The sequence below is a fragment of the Pyxicephalus adspersus genome, chromosome 3 (genome assembly GCF_032062135.1).
Source record: "Pyxicephalus adspersus chromosome 3, UCB_Pads_2.0, whole genome shotgun sequence".
Taxonomy (NCBI): Eukaryota; Metazoa; Chordata; class Amphibia; order Anura; family Pyxicephalidae; genus Pyxicephalus; species Pyxicephalus adspersus.
Genome location: NC_092860.1, coordinates 35,570,933 through 35,593,020, shown reverse-complemented (window position 1 = coordinate 35,593,020; position 22,088 = coordinate 35,570,933). Strand labels below are relative to the sequence as shown.

General features: G+C 37.2%; 1 protein-coding gene across 1 annotated transcript in view; it reads left to right on the top strand.

Annotated features, from left to right (window-relative positions):
- The first annotated feature begins 254 nt into the window (after positions 1-254).
- GLIS3 (GLIS family zinc finger 3) overlaps positions 255-22,088 on the top strand; it is a 211,393-nt gene continuing 189,559 nt past the window's right edge. Inside the window, exon 1 of the mRNA XM_072404214.1 lies at positions 255-446. The gene's annotated coding sequence lies outside the window, so the exon portion shown is untranslated. The remainder of the gene's footprint in view (positions 447-22,088) is intronic.

Genomic DNA, 22,088 nt, shown 5'->3' with positions numbered 1-22,088 from the left:
CTAGTGGCCGTGAGTGTAATGGCGTGCACATCTAAAAGGACGCAGAGGATGCCGTGTTTGATATAACGCCAGGCTCCTCTATCCCAAATGTCATTGGTCTGTCAGCCCGGGGCACAGCAGCAGCGCTGAGAGCGGAGGGAGCAGGGGACCTATCACTGAGCACACACCTGGCTTCTCAGTGTGAATAGACAATGCACTTTGGCAGTATGGTGCCCCTCTGTAAGTGAATGGGCAGGCTGACAGTGGCAGAGGGGGGGCGCCCTGGAGCTCTGGATATCAGTGTGTGGCTCTTCAGGGCAGTGACACGTGCAGGGGGTCAGGAACTGTGCTGAGCACTTGTCTTGTTTGTAAACTTTTCACTTGGAGTGGACATTGAAATCATTCAGTCACCATGTGCATGCTGTGTGATTGGGAAGATGCCTGCTGAATCCTCTGCCTGTTACCTGGTGAGTACATGCTGCTATAGTAACAAGTCTAACAAACTAATATCCATTGCAGCCCATGGACAGCACTGCACAGCTCCCTTCATATCAGTCCCCATCATACACAGGGATCCCCTGCACCACATGCTGAGGACAGGTAAACATGTCCATGCTATACATATAAAAGTGCAATGACCCATACAAACAAATCCAAATGTATTTATACATTGTTCCAAAGTGCCCTGTACTAGTAAGTACAATATAAAATGGAATAGTTTTGATTGTTTCCTATATTTATATATTATTAGAATTAAAACTACTTTAACTAGGGAGTATTGAAAGGTTCACAGCCACCTATACCAAAGAACAATGATACAAGAATAACTGTTTCTTCTATTGTTTCCCTTTTTTAAGTGAAATCTGTCAGCAGCTAAATAACACTGGCACATGTAGTACAGATCAAACATGGTACAATGTAAATATTAAATTGACCCACAAATGGATGCAGTTATATTAAAAAATTATTGGCGTGACCAATCACAACACAGGATCTGATTGTAAAGAATTGCTGCAATATTCTGTAAAATCATCAAAGGTTTACATTCATTATTACAGGACAATAACAGCAATTGTTTCAGCTGCTTTACAACACCGTGACTTACATATGTGACAGATTTCAGTCAGGTTCTTTGAATCGTATAATTAGGATTTCTAGTTTATCTGGAGATTTACTAAACATTCACAAAAACATTTGCTTGAATTAATGTTAAGATCGTAAAAAAAATTATATGTGTGCCGCTTATTAATATATGACGCCCCATGGGTTTGGATGTATACATCAGAATAATTATTGTTATTTATTATGGCATCTATATATTTTTTTTGTCACATTTTTTCTAATATGTTGGTGGATGTTTGATTTGTTATTGTTAAAAAAATAAAAATATGATAAAAAATAATTTTAGTATTATGTATGCATAATATGCATAACGTTTTTATAGTTTATGTGGCTCTAAATATATATGTATATATATATATATATATATATATACATATAAATATATATATATATATAAAAAATATATATTTTATATATTTATGTAATGCTCATGAGTATTACGGTTTCCTAACATATTTTAAACCCCTAATACACAGAAAGATGTGTGTCTCTTATTTTAAAAATAAAAATTATTATATTTATATGATATAAATACTATAAAATATATTATAATTTGCTGCAGATATTATATATATATATATATATATATATATATATATATATATATATATATATTCCACCTACACATGGAGCTGTGTAGCTGTCCATAATTTAACTTTAGTATCATTCAATAATAATATTATTCATTTTTATTATTATTATATGACATGCAAAAATGTATTTAGCACATAGAAATTATTTCTAAATTGTACTCTCTTTGTTAAAAAAATATTTTGGAATATTTTTAAATCCACCTCAAGAAAAATGTTTACATTAATATTTGTTTTAATATTTATTTAACTCCAAGTGTCAAATATGATGACTTTTCTGCTGTGTGTATAAAAGACTGATAGGATACCATCTATCAAGATAAACTCTGGAATACTGTACGTGCGCCACAGTTTAATTACTCCAGAAACCAATTCACAAGATGTATTTTTTTGTCAGCAAGCCATGAAAACTTTACCAAGTTGTTATTGGTGCCAGATGGCTCGTATTGCAGGAGACTCTGTGCTGTACTCGTTCTGCAGTCCCAGAAATTACATGGGCTTTTTGAACTGTTTCCAGAGTGGTTTGGAAAGCATGAATCCCTACTCTCAGAGGGATTGCAGGCTAAAGTAATTGTGGTCAGTTTATGTCTCAGTTACTCACTTAACTGACAGTCTCCTGGTTGTAGAAATAGCTACATTATTGTCTGGATACCCTGTACTGGCATGTTGACACCCATCTTTAGGGCCATTTGTCTTGTCATTTTTGGATCTGCTCTTATGAAATGATGAAGAACATTTTTCACAATAGAATTAAATTTGACATTTTGGGGGTGATTCACTGAAAGAGTACATAAAAGTACATTTCAAGCAGCCAATCACACTGTGTGAGTCGCATTGGTATTTGAACTACATAATGGTTGGCTTTTTACTAGTGAATAATGTCTTAGTAACTGACCTCATTGTCTTTTTCTGTGATGTGTATACTTTCAATCTTTTTTTAGTATTTTCTTATGTTTTACAATGTTTAAACTTTTAAATAGTCCCATGCATAAGAAGTAAAGAAAAGTAAAATAAAATGAACGTTTATGTGTGTATTAGGAACAGCCCTTGTTACTTTCAGCAGTGACCAATAGTATGACACATGGCATTTTTTTATTACAACGCTCAAAGCAAAGTGTAAATATAACTGAGAACCAACACAGTACTACCCAACCATAACAGGGGCTAGGGTGTAATGCTGTAAAATATTTGGACTTTAATTGGAATTTAAATATTCTGTCCTTTTCTTCTTGGAAGCTGCCTATTCTTTGTATTAATATTTTTACAACTACTTAATTCACTGTATTATTATTACCTACTTTTGCCTGTATTATTATTATTATTATTATTAATATTACACAGTATTTATGTAGCACCAACATATTACGAAGAACTGTACAAAGTCCATAGTCATGTCACTAGCTATCCCTCAAAGGAGCTCACAATCTTATGTCCCCCCATAGTCATATGTCGTTACCACAGTCTAAGGGCAATTTAGGGGAAGATAATTAACCGTACTGCATCTTTTTAGAATTATAATATCTTGTTGTGAATTTAAATGGGACATTAGCTGATGTTGTCAGACACGGAGTAGTACATGGGATAAGATCCCAGCTACTCAGCTGATATTGTCCAATGACTAGTGTTTTGTTTCTGACATGCATGTTAAAACGATCTGGAATGCAGTGCCTTGAATCATAGAAAGCTGCATTCATTTTTCTTTATTGCTTGATTGCCATGCTTTTTTTTCTTTTTGACAGTTAGTGTGAAATTGTAATAAACACTTCTCCCAGCCCCAAAACAAGCTCTAATGCAAGCTATTTGTCCCAGAAAGCACTGAAAGAATGCAGTATTTGCCATTTTCTCTGTGTCTGGTGCCTGTGCCTGTAAACACTTTCTTTCCACCATAAAGAAGTAATAAGTACAATCTAGTCATATGCTTTCAGGTGGCTTGCATGTAAGATGATTCTGAATTCCAAGTTTTGACTTCATTTACAATGTCTTACAGGAACAACATTTTTGATTAGATTCAGACGAATCAACAAAATAAAAAGACAATGACCTCTGATTTACCAAAAGAGTAGAGCTTGTTTTTTAAAAGTGAATTTTTACTTATTTGAATGAGGTGAAACAAGATAATAATTTACTATTCAAAGAATGCCCAATCATGTGCAAGAAAAGATTGATTTGCTTGCACAATTGGATGAATGAGGTTAGCATAACTTTACCTCACTCAGTAAAATTCCCTTAGCTTAGTGAATGAGCTGAAGTTCCCGTGCATGTAATTGGGCATTCTTTGAAAAACAAGAACGACTTGCAGTCCTCTGTGCACCACGTTTATTTCTATGTGACTTGCAACACAGCCTGCAATTAAAACATGCAGATTTCTCACTCACTCTTTGCAGTAACATAGGGATTTTGTCACTGGGATATGCTGTGGTCCTATTAGATTTGCAGAGTAATTTTAGGAGAAGCCAGAGATACAGATATGATAAACTGTGATGCGACACTAGCTTCAGTAAAACAATTCTCCACTCTACATATGAATTATTAGATGATATGATATTTTAATGTAACTGTGGGATTAATCCCGGTTAGGCCCCATGCACACAGGTGTAAAAAATGGTTTGCTGTTACATTGGTTGAACCCAGTATTCACCTGATGCAAGGGAGAGAAAGGTGGATTGAAACAGTGTGTCATAGTAAAAAAGAATTTTCTAATGATGGCTTCCAGGCTGCAGCAAATTATTTCAATGGCTTCCCTAAGATGAATACTCTGTTACAAGATCTTTGACAGCTGGGCAGATCTCAGAGGCCACATGTGCTAGATGCATGACCACATCCAACATATGTGTGTGTACTCCCCGCCCCAATACTGTTGGCAGAACACATTAAATGTATGCCGTTTAATGAACAGCGCAGTGTAATATGTTGGCGCTTTATAAGTTCAATTTCTGAATAATAATAATATTATTAAATGTAGCTGGGCAGATTGGGAATTGTAAATGTGTGGATATGTCCAAAGCAATTGCTGCCTATGATCTCCCGGTCCCTAGTTTATTTTTTCCGATTATTTTTACTCTTGCCATATCACCTGCGTTTGTTGTATACAGAGCCAGATTTCTAATGCTGGTCATACACAAAGCAAGCCTAAATTTATTGATGTTTAGTTTTATCATCATTTTAAACGATGACTGTAAAACAAAATTTTACCAACAACACCACAATTCATGATCATATAACAGTAAAAACATGTAATGGGGATAAGGATATGAGCACACTACTTTGTTCAGACAGAAATCAATAGGTCTGGATACTTTCCTGACCTGGTCAATTAAGTTTTTTTTCAATTCTACACAAGGTTTTAGCAATTACTTTTAGTTACATTCTCGGTTTCTTTAAATAAACCCTATGGTGTGTAGCTCTGGGACAAGGTACTAGTTTACAGTAATGGTCTTCAAATCTATTGCAGATTGGAAAGAAGATTGCTGTGATGGACACATTTATTTCTGGAAAAGATTGGGAAAATAGTATACAGTGCACTAAAACATTCCAGTGTGTACCCTTTCTGTTAGTGGAATCACTTTTTGCCATGGAATCTAACAGATTTCCTCTTCATAGAGAACTACTGTATGTCTTTCTCATACTCGGCTGCATTAACTTTGCACTAAAACAGTTAATGGGTTCATTTACATACAGTTTCCAAGTATGCTGCATGTTGTATGGACCAGACTGATTTCTACATGGTCATGTTTATTTATGACAGGTACAAGTGTTTTCTGTATACCCTAAAAAAAACAAAAATCACTTTAGAAGTAAATAGTGATTTTAATTTATTTAATGCAGATTATAATTTCAAAAGCTACCCAATTCAAACTGATAAGGTAACTAAAATGCATGCAATTTATCATTACAAAAAGCACATACCGCAAAGTGTTCTGATCATTTCAATACTGAACAAACAAGTGCTTTTATGATACATAGCATTTGTTGACAGATTGTTTACAAGATACTAAAAGACCTGCTATAGCTGCATGGATACTTTGGAGAATAAATGTAAAAAACACCGTACCAAAATAAAAAGCACCTTGTTAACTGCACATGTTTAGTAGATTTTATATAAATCCATGTATTTTGATTTATTAATCAATAGGCACTTTGTGTTTACTCAGCAAGAGGAACGTTTTCATTAAAGTTCATGCATTTGATGAATCAATTGTGAACAAAACAATGAACATTACCAAATATTATAAAATGTAAAATGTTAGTAGTACCCTTTTTTGCCATGAATAAAGAATGGCTGTTCCCTGTAACCTAAAGGTACCAATGTCTCTGACTACCACTCTCAGAGAGAGTATTTAAAATCATGAAAGACTGGAAAGCCTATTGTTTTGAAATTGACATACCCTGTCTGGCAGATGTGCTGGAGATATGAGGATTGTCAAGACACAATCATTGAGAGCAGAGCCTGCATATGTAATGGCAAATATGGCTACCCACTGAATGGCTATATAAAAAGTATTATAGATGTACTACTAAAATGCCAGTTATTTAGTTTTCATCCTGATCCATGACTTTGATAGTTTAAATCTGTACTTTATCTAACGTTACTGATCTGATTTCTTGCTTCTGAACAGTGACCATAGGATGAACATAATAGCCAGGCACCTAGTATTTTCAGAAAGATGTGAGCCATAGCAGCACCCTTCTCTTTGCTGCCAAGAATAATTTACACGTACATGTAACTTACCAAGGCACTAAAGCTACGTACACACGTCAGATTTTTATCGCCCGATAATCGGCATCGGCCAATTATCGGGCGAAAATCTGCCGTGTGTACAGTCGGTGTCGTCCATCGTCCGGACGACCGACCTGCCGGATCCACGGACGATGGACGACAGCCGATCCTAATGAAAGGGAAGGGGAGAGCGCGCAGCAGGGTGCCGCTCCGTCGCTCTCCCCCTCCCCTCTCCATAGAGCATGAACGGTGCTGTATGTACAGCACCGTTCATGCATCGTGCACTCCCTTGTCGTTGGAAAGGATCGTGAAAGATCCTTTCCAACGACAAAAATTGGAAGTGTGTACGCAGCTTAAGACACAGCACCTTCTTGGATAGTTTTTTTTTGTTAGTGATAGTTTTGGTTGAAATAAAAAGTTATTTGACCAAAATCCAGGAAAACTACATTTGAGGAACCAAAGGAATGTTTATGTCCTCCCTTTTATACTAATAGAGACCTTTAAAAATGTGTCTGCTCTAACAATTGGACACAAAAGAAAGAAAACTGACAGCTGTCATACTACAAAATAACATGCCAGTCAGTTAGCATTAAGTTAGGCCAGGGGTCGGCAAACTCTGGCCTGTAGGCCAGATACGGCCTAGCCAGTAGTTCGTTTCGGCCTAACCCCCCCTGGCCGATCTGGCCTAATGCCGGGCGGCAACCCGAAGCTCCAGAGCCGAGGGTTGCCGGCCAGATCTGCCAGGGGCATTAGGAACTACCGGAGCTGGAGCATACGGAGGAGAGAGATTTCACTTCAGGGGGCATTCCCTGGTGGTGGGCGGAGCCATTAGGGAGGGACTCAGAGTCCGGCCTAATGTACTCCCGCCAACACCATAAATGACCTAGTGGCCATAAAAATTTGTCAACCCCTGGGCTAGGCAATTAAAGCTACTTATCTAAAATGTATTTGTTTATGTATATTTTTTAATTTATTTTTACTACCACGTTTAAGAGTAGATTGCAAGTATTAGTTTTATGATTTAACCAAGAGAAACCCTTCCAAGAGCAAAAATATGGTAACACAGTTTATTTGTTTACATTGTAGAGAATTAAAAAAAAAATCTTCATGACCTGGTATGGGTGTATAAACAATTTAATGGAATGTGCAGGGGTTTTGTTGCATATTTATTTGTTGTAATAAGGAATAAAACACATTTAAATTAATCTACACAAGCTAAATTTGCATTAGTACATAATAATATTTTGTACTTCATATACAGCAAGCAGGTGGTGCTCTCAGGTCCCTTTTGTGTTTTCCATGTTCTGCTTAGTTCCCTTAATTTAAAAGGAAAGCCTGTCTACGGAACTCAGTAGCTAAAGGTAAAGGTAAAATGTACATTGAATACGTTGGGGTATGCCTCTGTCCAAGGTTTCAGTGGGAGGTAGTTTGTCTGAAAAATAATAACTACTGTTTTCTTAAAAATGTAACATTTATTTGTATATTCGACCCAAAAGCATTGTATTTTCCCTTCAGAAAAAACACTGATCTGAAAGAGAAGCCTAGTTTGTACTGTATGGTTGGAGAGTGATCAGTTACGCCATAGTAAATGAAAACAGCACAGTCCACTTATGGGCACCTATGAACATTACTTTGTTTATCTGTTGTCTGTAACATTGTTGTATAGCACAGCAAAAAATGTTTGTCATGTTATAAGTGAAAAATCTTTTTCCTGGTTCAGAGCCACACAAGTGTGAATGTCCATTGAAATATAGGGCCTGATTTATTAAAGCTCTCCATGGCTGGAAAACTTACCCTTTCATCAGTGAAGCTGGGTGATCCAGCAAACCAGGAATTGATTTCTCCAAAGTAATTTGCTATTTGCGAGTTCTGGACCAGATCCATTCCAGGTTTGCTGAACCACCCAGCTTCACTGATGATAGTCTATTTTCTCCAGCCTCGGAGAGCTTTAATAAATCAGGCCCATAATGTGAATGTTTTATATACTTATCCATACAGCGGTATAGAAATGCAGGCGTAAATTTATATTGCATCTGTTTTAAGTGAACAATTTCAAATCCAAAAACTGACTTACATAAGTAAGTATGCAAAACTCAGCTGTGGCTAGAAAACAGCACAAATTTCATGCTTCAGTACATCACATACAAACAGACTTATTTTTACTTGGTCTTATGTAAGTCAAAGTTCAAGAAAAAAGAAACAGAAATCAAGAGAAACACAGTTTGCAACACCACCAGCATTTACTGTAGGCTGTTCACCTAGCAAAGTGAATAAGCCCCTTAATAGGGACATTTCACTTAGCTTAGTGAATAAGGTGAAGTTCTGTTGATTTCAACCACCCAATAAAATGCAAGGAAAAATTCTTTAGTAAGCCAACATTATTTTCTTGGTATGATTATCTCAGTTATGATGGGGTTGATTTACTAATGCAGTTTAGGCTGTTGACTCTGCATATGATAATTTATTTAACTTGAGTGAATGTGATAATATTTGCTTTGCGATGTATAACCAATCATGTGCAAGGAGAAGTAAAATAGCATAATTTTTGTTTGCATACATCTTTATGGCTGAAGTCACTATATTCATTTTTATCCCTTGCAAAGTAATCGTCCATTTTACTTAGTGAACTTTCAGAACTGCTTTATACATGATGTGCCTTTATAACATTTATATTGACTATAACAACATACAAAAAGGGATTAATTTACTAATCACTGCATTCACTAAGCACTGTCAAATGGGGTCTGTAGCCTAAACTGGTCATTTCATTAGGACACTAAAGATTTCAGTAATCGGTGCCATATTTTATAGCCAATTATTATGGTAATATCTAATTATTGGATCAAATTGAGGGAAAATTCCTGATTAAAGTTTTTGTTTTATATTAGATGATATTCAGGGTATGGGCCAACAGTAGCTCCCAGTAAAACAAAGTTAGGCTGTTTTCCATTCTTGGAGGCAAATTTATTTATCCATTAACCTTTTGCTATTTTTTAAACTTTTGTGGTTCACTACCGCATTGTTGTACATCTTTGTACCTATTCATTTTGGGCTGTAAAAAAAATAAACAAGTGGATGTCAGTTTGTATAAGTACAAAAGTTCTTTTTTTGCAGTCAGCACGACTAAGAAAAACAATACTTTGTTAACATGAGCCACTAATCTTCATCTTTAGTCATTTATTGACACACTGATGAAAATAAAAATCAACGTTAGCTCTGAAGTCATGACAAAATGACTATAGAAAAGAAGGAGTAGCCAGGCAGATTTGCTTTAATTGCTTTGAATTTCCATAAGCAAATATTTCCCAATCTACACCTTCTTTTGCATTCACATTTGGCAGTCGTGATTCCAGGTGTTTAATGCACTCACCAAAAAAAATTATCACCCAGAAATAGGAATCTGTTTCTTCACACAATTATACAAATCTCTGATAGCCTTGTGTGTATATAACATTTAAATGACCTCTCTTATAGGATTAGTGGTAATGTTATACAAATAATGCATTAGGGGCTCTTTCCCAGAACTTAGCTAAGGTCAACAATGGTGTAAAAATGTAGATTTTAATTAAAATGTTTTGTTGATTTTTTACGAATCTTTGCCATCAGATAATTCTAACAGGCCACATTCTAAATGTCTGTCTGTAAAAAGAGTAACATATTCAAGTTTTCCTTCTCAATTCTCTGCAAAGTACTTATTTTCATAGTTTCCAGTGTATCATGGTAAAGTGGGACAACCCTTTTACATATTAATCTATATTTTAATTTGGAATCAGAATGTTAAGAACCTTTGCTATTGTCTTTTGCAGACGGCTTGAAAATTTCTACATTTCTACAGGTCTTCCCAAAATAGGCTCAATCAGCAACTAAAACAATTTTTTTTCAGAGCGAAAGTGCAGTGTCTTTCATGGATAGTTCTGCTTTCACACTCCACGTTCATTGTCAGGCAGAACAAAAACAGGAGTTAGGGGGACAAGAAATTAAACAGATAACTTTAAAGACTTACATTGGTTCTAAACGTTTGTGACTATCCAAATCTAAAATTAAAAAAGAGAGCATTTGGCTTGAGTTGGCCTTTAATGTGGCTCTATCGTGTTTTGTTTTTTAATCTATTTTACCGGTAAAGGAACCGTGCAAATACTTAAGGTGCGTACACACTTCCAATTTTTATCATTCCAATCGAACGACGAACGATCGATTGGGCAAAAAATCGTTCATAAAAAAGTAACCAACGACGCCGACGAACGAGGAAACTCGTTGGAAACGAACGACCGGACCGGCGGATCGGATTGGACGACGATCGTTGAACATCGTTCGTGTGTACGGTCGTTCGTTGATCGTCCATGTTCAGAGCATGCGTAATGAACGAACGTTCGTTCACTTTCCTGTCGTGCACATAGTTCCTCTATCGCTTAAACGATCGTATCTATTGTGTGTACAATATCTACGAACGATCGTGTCGTTATCTCTATGTGCAGGATCGGTGCTATATGATCGTTCGTATATATCGTGCAGGATCGTTCGTCGTTCGTTTTCCAACGATAATAATTGGAAGTGTGTACGTAGCTTACTTTTCTCCTGCCCTCAATCCTGAACAATACTTTTAGAACAAATTGTCATCTCCAAGATACAGGTTTTACTCTCTGACTTCAGGTCACAGCAGGACACAGCAGATATGTGAGGTTAGAGAGAGGAACTAAAGCGAGCCCCGAAGAGCCAGGAGATTGGGACTACCAATAGTGTTGTTTTGCAGTAGACATTGGGAAAAAAGAATTCATAACTGTAAGAGTGGTCAACAGAAATGGTCAATATTTACACTGTTCTTTAAACAAGATAAAGATTTTGAAGATAGATTTTTGTGGAAGGGACATAAATTGGCTAAATATACTCCTGAAAACAAAAGTCTATCCAGTGCTAGATGCAAACAAGTAGGATAGTTATTCCAGTGCCAGGATTGTGTAGAGAGTCCTATGCTTAGTCATAGCTAAAACTACAATTAGCAAGAAGCATGATTTTTTCTAATTATAGAAGTTGTCATCATTACTTGTGTACCAATTTAGCAAATCTTTAAACAATGGAAACATATTTTTTAGTTAGGTGTTCCTGTTATTTTTATGTATTTGTATATATCACCAACATACTGGACAGCACTTTACAAAATCCAGTGCCAGCTACAGTTACAAGAGTAGGGGCTAATCTTAGGAAGCCAAATCACTTACTAGTATGCTGTTTTGCATGTGGGAACAAACTGGAGTACCCAGAAGAAATATCCAGCAATACACAGGACATACAACGTCCATGCAGATCGTTCCTTACCATGTAATATTCTATTTTCATTCCCAAATGGATAATTGATATTATGGTAATGTACTACATAATTTCACTGACAACATAAAGTTTTGTAAGTATTTAAGTATAACAATTAATGAAAAATAAAAAAGCAAGGACACCCAAAACTCACCAAATATCTTTTCCCCCCAAAAAAACTTGGGTAACTGAGGCATGTAGCAGGTCTTTTGTATTTAGGTAATAGGACATGAAGCACAGTTTTTCATTTTTGAGGTCTAATGAGAAGTGTGAACGTGGATGAGTGCTAAAGTAAAACATTCATTCGGTTTTCCTATACATTTCCCACCATCTTGTATTTCTTTTCTCTCTAAATTATGGTTTTGATTCTACATTATATTAAGGTTACAGTACGTGTTATGTGTCAAAATAGGAAGGACTTTGTTGAAATATGGTCTTAAAATAGAGCTTGGTAGGATTGGAGGCAGATCTTACAGATGACTGAATGTGGGAAGCTTGAGATGCCTACTTAGCCATATTCATGTCTCAGATTCAAATGCTCAGAATTGAAATAGCTGCAATTACGAATTAACTTATAGATGGTTGAAGTTGAATGGTTTGTACATATTAATGCAAAAAATACCATCTCTTACTGGATGGTACTTGGGTTAGCCATTTAATATATGTTGGGGTTGAAGGAATGGGCCCCTAGTCAAGAACATTTTTGGAGCCCCTATTATATTGCTGCCAAAGTGTATTTTATTTCAGTGCAGATAGTTATATGTTACCCACTGTGATTACATAATTGAACATAATCCATTTTCTGCACAAAAATTGTGGAAATGTTTTCTGCATGTGCTGGTCAGGCAGGGAGTGAAGTAGCCAAACACTTAGATATAACAAACCGGGGGCACAGTGTCATATTTAGGACAACTACCCATTTTGCTCTTGCCTTTGGATCTCTGTAACAGCTGATGGCGGTCCCAGAACCTGTCAGACCTACATATAGTATTATTGGGCTTCTGTGTTCACCATGGAGTAACCATTGTAAAGCTGTACAAGTAGTATATACAGGGTTCTCCCCAGGCCCTTTTACCTGGGCATACCACCCGGCACTTTTCAGCACCCACCCGGCTGTTTTTGGGTGGTTACTAAAGAGTTTTGTCACAATAAAGGGGCTGCCACCCACCTACAATTTCTTTCCAACCGGCTTAAAAAAATTTCTGGGTTGAGCAATGATATATGCATCTAAATGAGGACCAAGATTTGGATGCCAAATGTTTTAATATTGGAGCTTTACTGCACACACAAAAGCTATTATTATTATTTATATTATTATTTAATATATCCCTCAATAGCCACTGTCACAATACCTGTCGGTTCCCACTGCAATCCCTGCCATCCCGTGCCTGTCTGCCCTGTCGAGCTGCAAAGTTCACTTGCTTTCTGTCTCTGCCTTACAGAGCATGCAGCACTTCCTGGTCTCTCATGTCCAATTGCAGTCATGCATATACTGACACATCCCAGGGAAGAAGCGCTCCATAAAGGACAGAGGCTATTTTAGCCTCAGCAGTAATGGTGACTGGTGCTGTGACTTTGCACCAGACACCTTGCTACCCTGTTTTGTGCTATATTAATATTTTTTATCTAAACCTGCATCTGGACCCTGACTATATTTGTCTGCCGATTGCCCTGACCTGTGTCTTGACCCCAACTACGTTTGCCTGCCACCTGCCCTGACCTGGACACCAACTAGATTTGCTTGCTGTCTGCCTTGATCCTTTGCTTGAATCTTGACTATGTTTGCCTACCACCTGCGCTGACCCTTGCTTGGACTGGGGCTGCATACCCTGCTACCTGTCTCCACACCAAGACTGCTCTGTCTTTCCTCCTCAGGTAGGGTAACCTCAAGGGCTGTGACCTGATGACAGTAAAAGCAACAAAGAGCCCCACGGCCTCCAGGCTACAGGACCACCCCCCCCTTGTAGGGTGCCCTGGTGAAGACCTGGTGTCACTTAGACTCTGCACCTCGGGTGATTTCGCACTACCTGCTTGAGGAGTGCTTGAAGTCTCTGGCAGCCACATTGTGTGGACACCTAGATTTAACTTTGCAAACCTAAAAATTGCTTTGTAAAAGCAGTGGTGACATCTTCACTGTACTCCACATAGCCTAAGTGGAATGCAGAGCTGTGCCAGGGAGCCAACAGGTCCATGAGGCATGGATACCAGACCTATGTTTAGAGAGTGGCAATGACAGGTATTTATTCAGGAAGACAGAATTAAAGTTTTACACTGAATTGCTGCACAGAACTGGAATAAATTCCCTTAGTACACTTGCCTGCATTTAGACACTATTTGCTTATCTTGGAGTTCCATAAGCAGTGCTTATTTTCCCTTGAAAATTTTGTTAGAATTACTCGTTATATGTTATCTACATTTGGCTCATGGTTGTATCTTTTTCTTCCATCACTGATGTTTTATTTGGCTCCTGCTTAATTGCAAAATGTTGGATTTAGTCATAAAGATAGATATATGATCAATTGTCACAGTGTTGGAACCAGAGCTAGTTTTAGACTATACTGGCAGAATAATTTTTGTGCTTGGAAACCCAACTTTTTATGTGAACAAATATCTGTAAAAGACATCTCCCTAAGAAAATAGTAGAACATTGGTTTAGAACAGTTTCCCAAAAATTAAATAGATTTAAAATAAACCAATTTATAGTAACTATCCCTTCATAAAAAATGTATTCATAAAATCACATGAAAAACTGGGTGATGTTCACCCCAGACTTTTCACATAATTTAAGTACATTGTATTCATCCTAAAACAAACAATTGTGTTTTAAATGAACTGAATTATCTGTAATTATCTGATCTCAACATGCGTTCTGTTAAAAATCAAACAAACAAGAAAGTCAGTGTTTTCACAAACATACAACATTCCTCAAATACCAGCTGGTTTTATTTTCTAATGGACATCTTTAACTGCTTATTTTTCCCTGTACAATTCCGTAATTTCTGTAAACACATTTCACTCATGTCTAAAGATGCAAAACATAAACACGTTTCCCCCTACACAACCTAGCTTGTGTTTTATGTAGATAAACACAAACAAAACACACATTTGGCAAAAAATATGCTTTCAATTAATCGTTGTTCTTAAACACTGTGCTTTATTGGTTTGACAGAGAAATATGCAATAAATCTAATCTAGATTCAATAACATATGGCGTCTTTAGGTGTTGCAAAACACCTTGATATGGATGGATATATGTGTTAAAACCAATATAAAAGATAATGTGTGCAGGATCCACTAACATTTTACCAAAACACATGGGTTTTGTGTATCTTAAAATGTATCCACCTCGACAAGAAAAGAGTTGAAAGTGTGTAATAGACCACAAAAGATGTATGCACCAAGTATGATAGGCAACTTGCCAGTTTTGGCAAATTAAATTCTCTTGCAGTAAAATGTATTCCTGCTTTGCAGTGATTAGAGGAGAGGTTTATACACTCATTTAGGTCTGGACTTTGGAAAGGTACATTACTTGAACTTTGGCAGGCTTTAAATTTACAGCAGGAACTATCATTCAGAAATCATCTTAGGCAAAAAATGTTATTATTTACTAACTAAAATCCTATTATATGTAGTACTTGCGTTTATGTTTTCTTTTAATTTTTATTTTATGGACCAAAACTGCCAAGATCTGTGGTTTTTAAAAGGCAGCACAGGTAAAATAGCCTAGAGGGTGACAAAAGTAAAACTTAACTGCATTTCTTTTCTCTTTATTTAGAAATTTACCAAATGATCTATGCACCTTTACAATAAAATGTTGGACCTCAAGAAAATTTGAATGTGAGGTTTACTGCACTTTTATCAGTGAAAGGATTTTTAGGTCCAGCAAGAGTTGTATCATTTTAGTATTGGAGAAAGGAACATAGAGGACAGCATCAAGAAACACAGATAACAGAAGCCAATTTTCAATGGAAAACTGGTGGTCAAGAAAAAGAAGATCGTTTAACCCCCCTGGCGGTATGAATACTAAGTATTTTTAAATGTAAAAGTGATACATTAAAAAATACTTGGTATTTTATATTTCCCGCCTGGTCCCGCCTCCCAGCTGCACAGTCCCGCCTTCCAGCCATACACTGGAGAGCAGATGCCTGGCTGGTATCTGCTTCCCCTGGCCTTGCGTCCCCAACATTCACACATTGGGGGCGCAGATGCCGGCCAGGCATCGCCAGGTTACACAGATGCCTGGCCGACATTGCAAGGGGAAGAAGATGGCGGACATTGCTGTAGGACGCTGCGGGCACTGCTGGAGGACACCGCTGGCACGTGGGAACCAGGTAGGACTCCCTGGCAACTTCACCCTCAGTGTGGCTCGGGGTTACCGCTTTTGGTACAGAAAATTCCCCCTGAGCCACACCTGGGATTACCGCCAAGGAGGTTAAAGACTAGACTGACAAAAAAAACACAAAGAAACACACAAACGAAGAGGAAGAGGGGTCAACAGACTTTGGTAACAGAAGGATGAGTCAACAGTGGTTGCAGAAGGCTTCTACTGTAGTTCAAGACCTAGAACTGTCTGGTCTCCATGGGGGGAGGGGGTGGACTTGAAAGCCCAGGCAGCTGACAGGCAGTATACATAAACTGGAAACAGTACATACAATCATATACATATCTAGAGGCAAAAACATGCAAAACAATGTCAGGGAACAAGTTAACAGAGAAGCAACAGGGGGAAAGATAACCAACGAAGTAAGACAGAAAGTCAACTAGCCTGGTCACATAATGGTATAACAAACACCACAGATGATTTTATAAAGGAGAAACTCCCAACTACAGCAAAGTATCCATGGGATACTTTGTGTTAGTACAGTGTATACAACATGTAAGCTCTATTTAACCATGCTCCCTTAAAGCGGAAGAAAAAAAAATCAAAAAAACCTCACCGATACCGGAGGTTTTCTGGAACGGGACCGTGACTTCCTCGACTCTTCCTTCGTCGCTATCTTCTTTGCCCTTCTTCTGCCTTCTGCCTATGTCCCCTAATCTCGCAATGCGCAGGGGCAAGATTGGGTGACATAGCCAGCGGTAGATAGGAAAAAAATTCTGAAGGTATAGTAAATGCATATTTTTTGACCTTTTTTATGTTATTAAAGAAATTCTAATAATGAGTAAATGTATCATATAATGCAAATGTTGCAGATGTTACTAGGTAAAATCATATTGACAGAAATTTTTCTGGCTTTTTTTTTTCTTTGCTTACACTTGCCTGATTGTCTAATTTGATTTAAATGCTTTATTTCAAAGTAGCTTGGGTTTTAGTTTAAGCAGGCTTTATAACAAGGTGAAGACACGCTGGTTTTATGTGTTTCTGGACTTTGCATGGCATCTTTGTTCTTTAAACTGCGTTACTGCTTACAGGTTTAAAAATGTACAGTTTAAATCTGTTCACTTTGGCAATATATGGTAACATTTGAACTTCAAATTTCTATTCATCTAAATCCAATTCTCTGATCTGAGAGATTTAATACAGAGCTGTCCAACAATAAATTTGCTGGCCACCATCTAAACTATTTTTTACTATATTATTTACCTAGTTCCTAAAAACACGTGTTTACATACATTATGCTATGCATAATATAAAATCATTTTATTGGTACATACGCTACATACATACATACATTGTTAGTAGACATCAATGAGCCAAGAGCCTAATTTATTAAAGCTCTCCAAAGCTGGAGAGGATACACTTTCATCAATGAAGCTGGGTGGTCCAGCAAACCTGGAATGTGTGTTTGTTAGGACCTGTGAGTTCCTCCTATTCCACTGAAGTTGTTATCAGGAGAGACACATATTACTCCTCCCATCTCTACAACTTGTCCTACAAGTGACAAAAAATTAAGGTATAGATGGAGCCAAGTTTATTCATGTATATTAGAAGTGTTGTCAACAGACTTCGATGGGCAAATGCGGAGCACTTTTGAGAATGGTTTAAATCAATCCTGATCATGTGGATTTGGTTCAGGTGTGATTGACCTGCGTTTAACCTGCTTAAACTGCTTTTGCATTCCTATAGACTTGTGTGGCAAAACATGTAGTTCTGAAGTGCAAAAAAAGTTCATCAGCACTGACTGGTCCCTAAATTATAAAATATATTATGAAGCAATAAGAAATATGAGAGTAAATTGTTCCTAGTGTTACCTGAGTCCCTGAACTCCATAGTTTTAAAAGGACCAATATAGTTGTATCACAAATTATTTACAAATTATTTACGAAAATTCTTAAACAAGAAGGTATTACTAAATATGCTGGAAAACACATTGTACTGCAATCTACTAAACACAAAATTAGTTCATGATGTGTTTATTAGAAAACTTATTTGTTAACAAATAGCATTTTGAAAGCCAGGAAATCTCCAAAATAAAATTCTGGAACACTACCAAAATGGGTTAGGTTAAAAAAATGCTTTTTAACAGGTTGTAACCTTTTTAATACAGTACTAAGATGACAGCATGGGCAGTATATACAGGGGGATAAGCCTTTCCCACTGATATATAGACAAAAAAGGATGAAACAAGGCCAAGTTTTAAAGCAGAATTGGTGTGCCTCAATTTATTACTATAACAATAAATGGACCTGTGCTAGTGAGATATTTCATGTTGTATAAAATAAAGTGATAGAACTTGAGTGAGAGCTTTAAAAAAATAACACCTTCTATGTGGGACATGTAGGAGAATAGTTGTGTTAGTCAGTCTAAAGTTTATTAGTGCTACATAATGCTTTAAACATGTTACTGAACATGTGTTACTTGCCTAGAGATTATATTATGTTTTCTATGCACACAAATCTCTTTAGTGACTACCCCATTAGGGTAAAAATGCACATTTATTTCATTTAGAATGTAATACCACAACATACATGGGCATGAAGTTATTTTCATTTATTCACCCACTGCATGAAACTGACTGAGGCTGTGGTTTTAAAGTAACTGACTGAATTGTGCTGATTCTTGCCTCGTAGTCTGAACTGACATATAAAAATAGCTAGTCCAAAACAAAACAAAAAAAAGTATAGTTGAACTGAGTCCAGGTTTGCACTGACTTTGTTATTCTATTTAATATTTTATATAATATTAGTTATTGTGGCAACATATTACGTAGAACTTCAGTTAATAGTATATCATTAATCGTCCCTCTTACATTGTAACGTCCCTTTTATAGTCTAATGCAGTGTTTCTCAACCAGGGTTCCTCCAAAGGTTGTTAGGGGTTTAGTAATGATCACTTTGTCAATCTTAGGTCAATCTTAGTTTAATAGATACTGATTATCTTGTTGGGCTGTCTTTAAGGGTGACAGCCTTCCCACTGGCCAGCAATGTATGAGACATTCTTCCTACTGACTCCCACACTTATGTGTTGTGAGCTGTGGATATTGTAGGAGTTCTCCGAAGACCCAAAAGTCATTTCAAGGGTTCCCCCATATAAAGCTACGTACACACTTCCAATTATTATCGTTGGTAAATGAACGACGAACGATCCTGCACGATATCTGCGAACGATAGTATAGCACCGATCCTGTACATACAGATAACGACACGATCGTTCGCAGATATTGTACACACGATAGATGCGATCGTTTGAACGATACAGGAAGTGACGTGCACCACAGGAAGTGAGCGAACGTTCGTTCACCGCGCATGCTCAGACCATGGACGATCAATGAACGACCGTACACACGATAGATGGTCGTCCAATCCGATCCGCCGGTCCGGTCGTTCATTTCCAACGACTATCCTCGTTCGTCGGCGTCGTTGGTTACTTTTTTTACGAACGATTTTTGCCCAATCGATCGTTCGTCGTTCGTTCGTCGTTCATTTCCAACGATAAAAATTGGAAGTGTGTACGCAGCTTAAGATAGATCAAGAAACACTTATCTAATGCCAATATTTTTGGTGGAATACCATGCAAGTTTATTTTTAGGTTGTAGGAAAAAATAAGGGTGCCCACAGAAAACCCATGTAAACATGGGGAGATTAGGATTAGGGCCTTATCCTCAAAGATCATATTTACATAATAGGAAAAAGGTTAAGAATAGAACATTAACAATTTTTATGTAGTGCACATAAGTACATTTATCTATATCTACTTTTCATGTACAATAATATATATTTGCCCATCTATAAATACATTTTAAGAAAAAACATTTTTATGGAGCTGAACTGGGTAGTTAGAACATAGAGAGGTAGAAGTGTGGTTGCATACAGATGCTAAAATTTAAACTGATATGCTATTCCCTGCCAGTTGGAAGCATGGACAAAAATAAACAGCAATAGTTTTTTTTCTCCACATGTCTGTTTCTACATTTTCATTAAGTTTGTGTAGCCATTTTAGATACAAGTGGTGGCTTTATACCACTGCATAGTCTTTATATGCATCGGTATATACAGGTATGGTTTGGTTTGATGGGCACAATTCGTTACCCTAAAGTTGCAGGAATTTCTGATCAAAGAAACACTGTACTGTTTGTAATGTTAAGATACACTAAGCCTCCATTAGTGTAATTGGTGCCACTTGGCTCTAACCCATTTAGCACTTCCAGCCAAATAAATGGGCATGCTGAAATTGGCATGATGTAGAAGAACTGTTTGCTAAGACTTTTGACGTTTATTTAGGATCTGAGCACACTTTAGCTCCAGATGTTCTGCTTCAACATACACAGTGTTAATTGACATAGTTTGTTGTCATAGATGAAGTCATGTTAAATAATTTAAGTATACATAAGGTGAAAGGTTCTGGGCTTCCTTTAGGTGGTATACGTTTAGTGCAGCTGCCTATCTTAACAATAGCAGAATAGTATGGATTGTAAACTAGCCTCATCATGTTTGAGGTGGTTCCTGTACAAGCATTAATCTACCGTAAACTTCTTAGATATGTAATGGAGGAATTGAAGTATCAGCATAGTTGAACTGAACAGGGGGTTAACAGTTCCATATTACCTTATAACTAGCACTGTATTGTTTGGAAGCATATATGAAAGTGAATGTTTGTCTTGTTTCTCTACAACAGGGGTCAGCAAACCTTTTTGGCTACTAGGGCATTTCAGGAGGTCAAGAAGGCACACTAGGCTGGACTCTCTCTCGAGTCCTGCACTGATGGCTCTGCTCCCCACCAGGGACGCCCCTGAAGGGAAATCCCTCCGCAATGCATACAGAGGAGAGGGAATGTCCCATTACCCCAGCGGCGGAAGTGTTAACGCTGGCTGTGGTAAATAGGGAGGGAAGGGAGGCATAACAAGGATGCTCAAGAGCCGCATGCGGCTCCGGAGTCGCGGGTTGTCGAACCCTGCCGGCCAGGATTAGGCCGATCGACCCGGAGGGCATTAGGCTGAAAAGGTCAGAGTTTGCCGACCTCTGCTCTACAAGATAGAACTCTAATAAGGAGTGTGGTGAGTTGACAAACTTTAAAAGTATGTCCATGCTATTTAAAAAAATGTTATTCCTTTATAGGTCTAGAAAGACTTTTTTTGTGCAGCAGAACATTGCAATTCAATCAGTTATGATCCTGTGGCTAGCAATGCAACTAAAAGTGGTTTTCCACAGTATTATTTTTCTGCTTTAAGCAGAACCTAAGCCAAAAATAAGATAAAAAATAAAAAGCCCATTAAAAGCTAACATACCAAAACCAGCTGGTATTGTAATATTCATCTTGCAGATATTTTGACTGTACTATTTTTTATCCTACTAGATATCCTCAATTTTGCCAATATCATCCAACCCACTTAATCTCTGTACTGACGTCAGATGTCAGATGACTGTCACTGGAAATGATTCAGTGACAGGACAAGAAACAAGCTCTTTACACACAGCATCATTCTGCTCTACGGAGCCTTAAAGTTTAGAGGAGCTTACTGGTATTCTTTCAGCTGCTGATTTCTAAATAGAGTGGTAGGGAAGTGAGGCATATGTTTCTTGGGATAAGGGAAATTTAAAAAAAAACTGTTCATTTGCCTTGAAATAGCAAAGCAAAGGCTTGTTTTACACCAGTACTGGTCAGTTTACTCTTGCAGATGTGACAATCCATGACATCTTGTCAGTTGACTATTATAATTCAATGAAAGTCATAATTGGTGGGGTTTTGAGGCTGGGTTTTAAGAAGGATGTAAAATAAAACCCTCACACTTATTATGTTTAAATTCTGGTTTATGCATTTACTCTCCTCTGTGACCTTGCAACTTTAAGGAAATGTTTTGCTTGTGTTTTAAAGTATACCATAGCAAAATGAAATATTTTAAGCAAACAGCAGATTATTCTGTGCCCCGGAGCTGAGCAAAGCAGAAAAGCTTTGACAGATGGAAATCAGATATTGTTTTCTTCTGCAGTTTTAATCG